The following is a 10577-nucleotide window of genomic DNA, read 5'->3' as shown; positions in this document are numbered from 1 at the left end:
TGAGAGAGAGAGAGGGTGAATTTTAGTTGATTAAATAAGTTCTCAGTCGGATCTCTTCGTGCAGGTTAAATGTTTGGTGCATTGAATGGTGACTGACTGTTGTTCTTGCTTTGTTGTTCATGGCGCTGTCCTGCCAGAACCAGCGATATAAATCCCCTCTGTTAACTGTTACCTCTTGAGATGTCAACGTGGTAGCTCACTTGTGCTACACGTGGTGGATGATGAGTGAGTTGGATGCTTCATCATGCTTGTGTTTTATAATAAAGGCCGTGTGGTGTCAGGTGTGGGTGGATCAGTTTCTCTCTGGCTCCCAAACTCGATCCATCCATAAAAAATGGACAGCAAGCCACCTGATCACCACCCAAAATTGGTCATTTGAATTGAACAGAACTGTCTCATTAAGGCATTAATGATCCATCAATATACAAGGCAAGAGTTGCAGAAACGCACACACATATATATGCATAATGGCCGAAGGCAAGAGTTTTCTCTACCTTGTGGCTCTTTTATATATATATATATATATATATATGGAATGTATTGATGATGATTACGGATTAATTGGACGCCTTTGCACTTTGCACCATCGGATCACAAGTTGAATCAGTTTTTTCGCCCTGAGTTATTGTTATCGTAAATGAATTATAAAATAGAGAAAATTCTAATTTAGTATTTTAAATTTTGGGTAGTATCAATTTAGTATCTGAATTTTTAAATGTGTCATTGTAGTATTTAAATTTTCAAAAAGTATTAAGTTGGTCTTGTCCTTAACGGACGGTCAGTTATTTATTAAAATTGTCAAAATTACCCTTAGAAAGAAGATATTATTTATTATCTTATACCTTGAGACTGAACCTATTATCTTCAAAGAAAAATATGATGGAACTGGTGATAAAAGTTTATTGTTTATTGTATTTTAGAACCCATTCAGATAAATACAAGATCAAGAAATTCAGCCATTCCTAATGGTAAAAGTTTATGCTCTCTGATGATGGGGCTGGTGGGTGGGAAGTAAACTCAACTGTCCATCAGCTAAACCATTAATTTTTGGGATAGGTCTACACCGCTAGTATATATAGTTTCGTAGTCCATCAAGAGAAAGTGGGTTGGGAGAGTTAGGACCGCTAGCGCCCGTGAACGTGATGTCGTCAACCACCTCAATCAATGGACCGTTGATCAAGTCTATGGGTTTTTGTAGAGGTGTAATGTGGTGGGCTGTGTCTAGCCCCACTAATGTGGGTTGCCTGTATTGTAGCGGGCTGTGTTGTACCGTGCGTGCCGGGCTGCAGGTTGGGTTACAGGCCAAAATGAGTTTTTTTTCTTAGAAAAATTAAAAGAAAATTAAAAGTTCAAATAAATAAAAAAGATAGAAAATGAATTAAAAAAATCTTAAAATTTTATTTCATGTAAATTTTGATGTATACAATTATTTATATATATATATATATATGATATAAAATAAAATTACATATATATTAATATATTCTTGTATAATTATTATATATGTATATAACTATATATTATATATGTGGGCTATGTCATACAGGCCCATGGGCCTCAACAATCTCATCCCAGTACTTGAACCGGCCCGGTCACCAACAGGTTGAACCGTTGAAGACACGGGTTCTAACAACTTATCACTGACCAGCCCTGTCCCCAAAAGATATGTAGTCTCTTCTACTTTGATGGATTGGTGATGGAGCCCATTTGAGGATGACAGCCAGATTTCTGCTAGTAAACACAAAGTCCTTGATTCATCATAGAAAATGCCGATGGACAAATAAAAAATGAAGCAAGTCTTCTCGGACCAAAAATGGTAGGAGACTGTCTAGTGTGTGTCTTCCCTGCTAATATGTTGGGAAGATTCCGCTAAGCCGGTTCAACTGTTTTGAATTTGAATTGTTTGGGATAAACCATTGGAAAAGGTTGAGGCAGACAGACAGCCCTTCAAATCAGAAATCACATACATGACTGACAGCCAATTTGGGCACTGATTCTAAGAATGTTAGAGATGGCACTGATTCAGAGATGAATGATTTGCTTTAAGTCTTTAACATTAGCTGGAAGTTAAAAGGTAAAAAATGATGAAGGAATATGTATTCATTTAAAAGTATAATTTTCATCAACTAATTCTTGAATTCATTTTAAATACTCCCTCTTGTAATGTAAGGGATGCACATACATGTTGCTACCAAACTGCCTTACATAAAGATCGAATATGTACTTGTCTAATTATAAGAAAACAGAAAACTAGCTCATATTCATGTTGACTTGCAATAACCCTAGCTATATAGCTATATATGCTTATGATTGGTGGACCTTGTTAACATGGTATAGATGGTCTTCTTCTATTGCTATCTCAAGTTTTCAAAGTAACATGGTGTACGTTGCTACTGGCATGCAGCAGAGAAATGGGTCACCATCCTTCGGTCGGTATGAACTGAACACAACCATCTGATGATCAAAGACAATCACAAACAGTCAATCACAACCAGCCTATTTTAGGCCACTTGGAATTTCTTATTCACTTTTCCTACCCACTCTCTAGCCCTTCTGAATTGAATTGCTGCCACACATCTCTATTATGAATTAAACAATTCACGGCCGGGTAGAGAGTGGATAGAAAAGAGAGTAAGAAATCTGAGCTTATTTTAGGCTTGAATCCTAAAAATGCAAATTCGAGATGAGTGACTGATTGTAGGGCTCAACTCAATCCTTTGATATAATTAGGTCAAAAGCAACCATGTTTAGCAATATGCATGCGGCTTTACTATCTCTAAATTGATTTTTTTTTTTAGTGTAGTGTAAGTTTTGAATTGTGTCCTAATTTCGCTTATAGGCCAAGATTTCTTCAACTTAAGCTCTGTCTTCCATGTTTACCTAAGTTCCAAGCTTTTTAATAAGATGCTTTGGAGTTTGGACCCATTTGCTACTATCCGATCCACTTGTTTCCTAAGTTGGCATGAGCACATGACTACCCATATCCATGTCATTTGGTTTCCCTTTTGTGGGGTGGGTGGTAATTGCTAATTAGAGGCCATCTCTTCATGCTTCTATGGAGAACATAGTTAGCCATCTGCCCACCAACTTAAAACTGGATTCCAACACCAAATCTTATACCCAAACTGGACTATTTATATATATGATGACCAGCCAATTTTTTGGTTTTTGTTCATTGAGAATTGACCCAATCAAATTCTTTGTTCCAGTTCAAGTTGAGGATTAGATACTCAGTGTATGCATGGGTTAGAGTATCCATAAGAGATACGGGCATATAGCTAGCCCATTCATCAAGTCTTTACCACCCATTGAACTGACATTGTCTTTGATTTGTGTGCCATTCAAACAACATACGCTGTTGACTCTGTGTTTCAAAAATTTCCTACCTACAAACCCACAACTCTACAAATACCACTGCCACTCAATATCACTTTCGTATCCATAAGATGCACAGTAGTACACACATTGCAAATTTGTCTTAGTTGACATAAAAAGATTATGGCTAAGCCTTCCTTCAGTTTGTTCTTCGTCCTCCTAGTTCTTTCAGGTTTCTTATTAAACTTTCCTCATTTTCATTTGTTTGTATCTGTTTAGTGTTTACCCATCCATTTGAGATCATTTAATTTCTATAATACATGAACACATCTTTCTGTATCAATATCAAAAACCAAGTTGCTATGGAAGAACACATTTTTCATTTTTGGTATTGATATATAGATTTGTATTTATTCTTTGTGGCTCTATATTTCTTCAACTTATAAAGGCTGCCTCCTCTGCTATACATACAAATGGGAATCCTGATGCAATAGAAACAGAATTGGTCTAATTCCTCCACCCCCCAACCTTTCTTTCATTTTTTTTTTTTGATATTCATTTGCTTATTGTATAAATGCGATGGTTGTTGCAGTTGCATCAATGGTGCCCATTTCGGATGCTGAAAATAGATACCAAAATGTTCAGAACAGCTATGGTTGTGAAATGGAGGAATGCCGCCAGTGGTGCTTCAAGGTGTTCCATGCCAATGGCTTTTGCCGTACCATTGGTTCTTCCAGTCGCTGTATCTGTGTCTAGAATTGTGATTAGTTGAATAATCTCTTCCCTTTTGTTGGTGATAGAATTCAGCTTGCTCTAAATTAAATAAATAGAAATTGCACTAGTAGTTTGTTTTTCCTCTACCATCTCTTCCTCCAAGTAAATGCATATATTAAATAAAAGTGGCATCTCTGTTGCACTAGATGAAAGCAAAAAAAGTTCGGTCATTTGCTTTCTGCTTTGTATGATCTTAGAATGTGAACAATTTAAAGGAAGCAATTCTGCAAATAGATGCCGAAGTTGTTCAGAACAGCTATGGTTGTCATCTTGCCTCATGCCGCCAGTGCTGCTTTCAGGCATACAACGGCAGTGGTCTTTGCAGTGTCACTGGATTTGGTTCCAACTGCTGTATCTGTGTCTACAGTTATAATTGAGCTGAATAATCTCTTCCCTTTTGTTGGTGATGGAATTCAGCTTGCTCTGAATAAATTGGAATTGTACTACTGTTCGCTTTCTCTCTACCATCTCTTCCTTTTAAGTAAATGGATATTACATAAAAGAGAGTGACATTGCTCTTGTACCAAGTGAAAACAAAGAGTTTTATTATTTATTTCCTGCTTTGTATGTTCTAAGAACATGAACAATTTAAAGAAGGCAATTGTGGACCAACTAAGAAGGTCAAACCAATAGTAATTACTCATTCTAACGAAGCTTATAGTGTCACTTGATTCATGCTAAGAATGCAATTTCTACCCTACTCAGTGCTTACCACCCACTCCTACCCATCTCAATGAGTTGTTTTCGTGGTTGAAATTTTCGGGGCAGGACGAGTTTTGAGATTTTACAATTCACACGAGTATAGCTAGGTAGGGGTGCTCACGGTTCGGTGGTTTTTTTTTTTTTTGAAACAAACCGACTTGATCGGTTTTTTAAAAATCTGAAAACCAAACCGATGTAACCGGTTAACCGTGGTTTGGTTTTTCGGTTTATTTTTTTTACTCAAAATTAAGAAAAAAAGGGAAAAAAATGCCTGAACAAGCATGGCAGAGGGGCGAGCTGGCGAGAGAGAAGTGGTGGCCGATGATTTGCCAGTGCTGGACTCGTTGGTGGTTGTTGTCGCCTGAAGTAAAAGCATGAGAGGTGGTGGAGCCGCGAAGATGAGAAATGAGATAAATAGAGACAGAGCCTGGGAGGTGGCGGTCGACGTCTGGTTGGTTGTTGTAGCTAGGGCTGGCTAAGCTGGCTTGGTGCTTGCCAGCAAGGCGGTGACTGATGTTGCATTGTTGCTGCGTGCTTGTCTGCTTGATGGTTGGCACGACGGAGACGAAAATAACAGGCAACAGAGATTCAGAGAGAGAAAGAGACATAGGGAATTGGGGAAGCATCGAAGCAAGGAGAAAACTGGCCATTAGGTGAGAAGCCATTGGTCGGACGACAATTGCCACCGGAGGAAAAACTGGGGATTGAGGAAGACGAAGAGACAAGACTGATAGAGTGAGAAAGCCAAGGGGCAAGGGTTAGCCTATTAGGTTTTGAAGAAGGGGAAACTGGGAAAGGAGAAAACTGAAAAGGCGGACAGGCCATAGGGGCATGCACAGGTTTATTCAATTTAAAAAAAAAATAAAAAATATAATAATATATATATATATATATATATATAATATTATTGTATATATACTGGTCGATTCGGTTAATCGTCGGTTTTTTGATAAGGTTAACCGAAACTGAACCAAAATTTTTGGTTTTTTAAGAATATCGAACCGAAACCGAACTGACCAGTTTAGTTAATCAATTTTTCGGTTTGGTTTTTTGGTTTTTTTTTGCTCACCACTATGGGTTGGATATGGAATTAAGTTATTGTTGTAAGGCATATGAACCTATGTATTTGGTGTTGAAACTAATAATATTTTGAATTTTATGTGAAAGATAATTGATAGTTTATATGTTTTATACATTTTTTAATCAAATAATTGAAAATTTTGATGTTTGTTCATGCTATTTTATCCATTTATTGCTTCTATAAAAGGAAATTAGATGTGGGTTTTGAACCCTACTTGCTAACCTGACCCACCCATACTCAAATGCAAGGAGGGTAGGATTAGGCCCTGTCAATGATACCCAAAAGTCTATGGCCCGATCTGACATCCCATTCGATTATCTCGAATTCGGATGATGTATTTATGTAATTGGGTTGGATTCAGATGTTACAATCTACATCTAATTAATAATCGGATTGGATTCTGATTTGACCCCATTCGATCCAATTAAAATTCAGATCCGATTATACTATAATATTTATTAATTTTAATATTTAAATTTTATATAGTTATATTTAAAATTATAAAAAAATATTATATATGAATTTATATATATATAATAATAATTTAGTATGTTATATTTATATTAATTTATTATATATAAAAGTTGAAAAATAAATATTTTTTAATTTTTTTGATATTTTAAAAAATTTATAGTGGAGTTGGATTAAATTCGAATCCTATTTGAGTTCGTTAGGATTTGAATTCAAATTTGATTGGATTTCGAATTAGATTCGGATGTAGGTTCTCATTAATCGGATCAGATGCGGATTTTTCTGCATCTGATCCAATTACAGCCTTAGGTGTGAGGAAGAGTTTTGCACTTTCATGTGTTGGAAGGGTTTAGATTGTGAAAATCCAACAACTATAGGTTTAGAGGGCACATGTTAAGAGGTCTAGTGTGGTGGGGTTAGACGAGTAGGATTTGGAATTTAGAAAATCCCCCCAAACTTGCCCTATTGCCATCTCTGGTCTCTTATAAAGCCATTTCATTTTCATTAATAGAGGGTAAATTGCAAATTAGTCTCATTTTAGTACTCAAACTTTATCAAAAAACTATTAATTTAATACCTATCAATAGTTTTTTGTATTACATGATCATATGTGCAACTTATTTTTAAAATGTCAAAATTACCTTTTTAATAGTTTTGAAACCATTTTATCTTAATTGTCTTTCCCGACAACGACAAAGAATTACTCACTTCTCCAGCAACAACGACAATCTATCTAATCCCTCTTTGTTATTGATTGAATAACTAAAAAAAGATTACAACGACGACAGTCCAAAATCCTCTTTTTTTCTGGTAAGAAGTACCAATTCTTTGGCAGAAATATAAAGTGAACCGTGGTTCTCAATCATAGGAAAATTAAAAGATATTTAAATATAACTATTTTAACCATTTTAAAATTATACATTTCTTACCTAATCAAAGTAAACTGGAAGGATATCTGTGTCCTTTCATCTGCCATCTAATATCGATTAACGATTTTGGACTGGCTTATAATTTTCAAAAATTCAAATGCAGTCGATCATCAGAGTACTAAAATGCAATTTACCCAAAGAGCCAAATGTCTCAAAAGACACATGTACTGAGAATACTGAAAAGCGCGGGGTTGGAAATTGGTTGTAAGAGAGAAGAGAGGGGCTCCAATCTCTACCTACGACTACGAGACATTACTGCTGCGCAATGAAAATATCTCCCTTGATCATTTACAGGAAGATGTTCTCAATACACAGCGGTGATGTTTTGTGGGTAGTAAATCGAAAGTGGGAAGAGAGTGAACGGGTCAGGAATCGGACTTGCTTTGTAACGGAGTTTGAATCTTCGAACGTATTAGTTCTTGAGCGTTTATTTTCGCTACTTTATTTTATCAGCGCCCAGGTAAACGAAGAGAATTTTCAGACGAGAGAGAATGAGAAATTGTGAAATTCGACGAAATTGATTATGGATTTGCCATGAGAGAATCAGAGCCGACGAAGAGGATATGTCCAAGTGTGTGTGGCAATATCCTTCAGAAACTATTTTTTTTTTTTTTAATATTACGACTTTTAGCCAGAAAGTGGGAAATATGGGATCTAAAGTTTGGCATAAGACGAGAGAAATTCAGTGAGCAATTCAGATGGTGGCTTTCAGATCTGCTTGTTTTATGCATTTGTGGTTGTGCGTTTGTTAATTCTCTGATGTCTGTAGCACTTACCTCCTTTCTCCTTGTCTTTTTTCATAATCAACGAATGAATTGAAACATAAATTATTTTGTTCTGCATGTTGCTGTTTTACTAAGGAATACTTAACCCTTGTCTTGGGTTTACATTGGAAGATGTACATATATATTGCTGTGGCGTGAAAAGGGCTTAGAGATTCAGTATCAGTTTTAGTATGTACAACCAGTTATAGAATGTCCAGCAACTCAGCCTAGTTAGAGAAACGAAAACAAATTAGGGGAAGAGAAAGCAATCACAATTTATTTATCACTAGGTTGGTTCCTTGCAGAATTGAGTAGGACCTCCTGGCTAGACCGGTTCATGGGCCGGGTAGCCCGATGGCCCAGCCCGCATCTCAATCGGGCTTGGTCATGTAATTAGGCCCGTGGGCCTGACCTCGTGCCTAACACAGTAAGCCCGATTATATTTCGGGCCGGACTCGAGATTTGTTAAAAAAGCCCGGCCTGATTCAGAATTATATATTTTATAAAATATATAATGTGTATTTTATATATTACATAAAATATATAAATAATATAATATTTATTGAAATATATATTTTTTTATTTTTTTCTTTCTAATTTCTCTTTTCCCTCTCTCTCTCTCTCTCTCTCTCTCTCTCTATTCAGCCGATTCAGCAGTAGTAACAGTATGGATTAAATTTTGGGCTCGGGCCCAGGCCTGGGCTTCGGGCTTTTAATGAGGGCTGGACTTGGTCCCAAGTTGTAGACCCGATGGTCAGGCCGGGCTCAAGCTCAGGCCTTAGAAAAATCTGTTAATACAGAGTAAAAGCCCGACCCATGAACAGGTTTATTCCTGGCTAAGTCATACTCAACTTGGCCAAAATTTTGAATATTTGGAATGAGCCAACAAAATGGTGACAAGCTTGATAAAGAGGCCATGTAAATTTTCAAATTTCTATGGGGACAAGTTAATATGTTTGGACAGTTGCAAGCTACACTTTTAAACTTTCCTCACTTTCATTTGTTTGGACAGTTGCAAGCTAATGACGATGGTTAATTGTTGCAGTTGCATCAATGGGAAGGTGCAGTAGTGATCAAAAGAATTGTTATGTTGTTCGCGAGGGTATTGGTTGTGGGCAGTTGGAACAATGCCAACAGTGGTGCTCGCAGCAGTACAATGGCCGTGCTCTTTGCAACCCTAATCCTAGCCGATGTATCTGTTTCTACATTTGTAATTAATTAACTCCATTCAATTACTAGTTATTAATGCTGATGAAATTCATCTTTATTTCCTCTCAATAAACAGCAAGGAATTAATTACTAGTTAAATTAATAAATGCATATATAATAAATCAAAGCAGAGTGGAAATTAAGCTTACAGTGTTGACATAAAATTAAAATGAATAAATAAACTGTGGAGATGCAGGGGATCGAACCCTGTACCTCTCGCATGCAAAGCGAGCGCTCTACCATTTGAGCTACATCCCCACATTAACTTTTAAGGAAATCTATCCTATAAAACCATTCATGACTTGCTTCAGCTCGAATGAGGAATCAATCAAACTGATTTATTTAGGGGCTCAGGGTTTAAGCTTTAAGAGCTTAGGTGGTAAGGGTAGGAGGCCTGCCCTCCAACGTGGTAGGAGCCAAGTATTAATTGCTCCCAAATTTTGGGGTATGCTTGGAATAACGCCACTGCTAAGTGGAACATGTCCCTACATCATGATCGTAGTGCTATTTAAAGAGTGAAATTTATTTTTTCTCCTTTTTTATAATATTTCAGAAAATTTTCTCTCTCACCAATGAGGATGATACAACATTCTAGCTCCCAGTCTACTAGATGTGTGGTGTATGCCTAAATTTTAGCATGGGCTCTATTCTAGTCTAAATTAAGGCTCAGTTTTGGAAAAAATACAAATACAAACATGTAAAATGCAAATACAAGGTTTTGATAGCATATTTGTATTTGTACTCTTTTCAATTTCAGGCTCAGTTTGGAAAAAGTACTACAAATGCAAATATGTAGAGTGCAATTACATATAAAATAATACAAAATATAAGGTTTTCTACTCCTTCCATACTGAACCTAAAGAATAGTTCAACCAGACATTGGCACAGGATTAATACCTTAACCTTATTTTGGTTATCTTTTATGTAGTGAAACTATTTTATATTGTAACAAATCTGTTGCACATTTAAATATGCAACTTCTGCAATTTAGGATCTATAAATGTACAATTACATATCTAGGTCTCTTTGGGACTTATGTTTAAGTAGATTTCTTTGGGACTTAGTATGATTTGTTATTAGGGAAATTGTTTAAAATTCATCATGACTTTTCAACATTTCTCTTAAAGTCATCATAACTTTTCAAAACGTCTAGAGAACCCCATGTCTATGAGTTTTTCTTTTCCAAAACTCACATTCGGTTTGAGCACCACTAGTGTTCATTAGCAAAAGTTGTCCACACCAGCATAAATACAATTTTCATGACCAAACTGCCCCTGAATGGCGAGTTAGGGAAAAGTGGATTAGGCCATGCAAAATTGGATTAGAATTTAG

General features: G+C 36.3%; 1 long non-coding RNA gene and 1 other non-coding gene across 2 annotated transcripts; one reads left to right on the top strand and one right to left on the bottom strand.

Annotated features, from left to right (window-relative positions):
* Window positions 1-3330: 3330 nt before the first annotated feature.
* Window positions 3331-4547, top strand: LOC148863544 (uncharacterized). The gene is made up of 2 exons (XR_016110636.1): window positions 3331-3547; window positions 3908-4547. It is a non-coding gene; the product is annotated as an uncharacterized LOC148863544 (long non-coding RNA).
* A 4883-nt stretch (window positions 4548-9430) lies between these two features.
* On the bottom strand, window positions 9431-9503 carry TRNAA-UGC (transfer RNA alanine (anticodon UGC)). Its single transcript has one exon. It is a non-coding gene; the product is annotated as a tRNA-Ala (tRNA).
* Window positions 9504-10577: the final 1074 nt, after the last annotated feature.

Source organism: Nelumbo lutea, chromosome 3, assembly GCF_056320005.1.
Source record: "Nelumbo lutea isolate HS-2025 chromosome 3, American lotus-T2T, whole genome shotgun sequence".
NCBI lineage: Eukaryota > Viridiplantae > Streptophyta > Magnoliopsida > Proteales > Nelumbonaceae > Nelumbo > Nelumbo lutea.
This window is presented reverse-complemented; position numbering and strand designations above follow the sequence as displayed.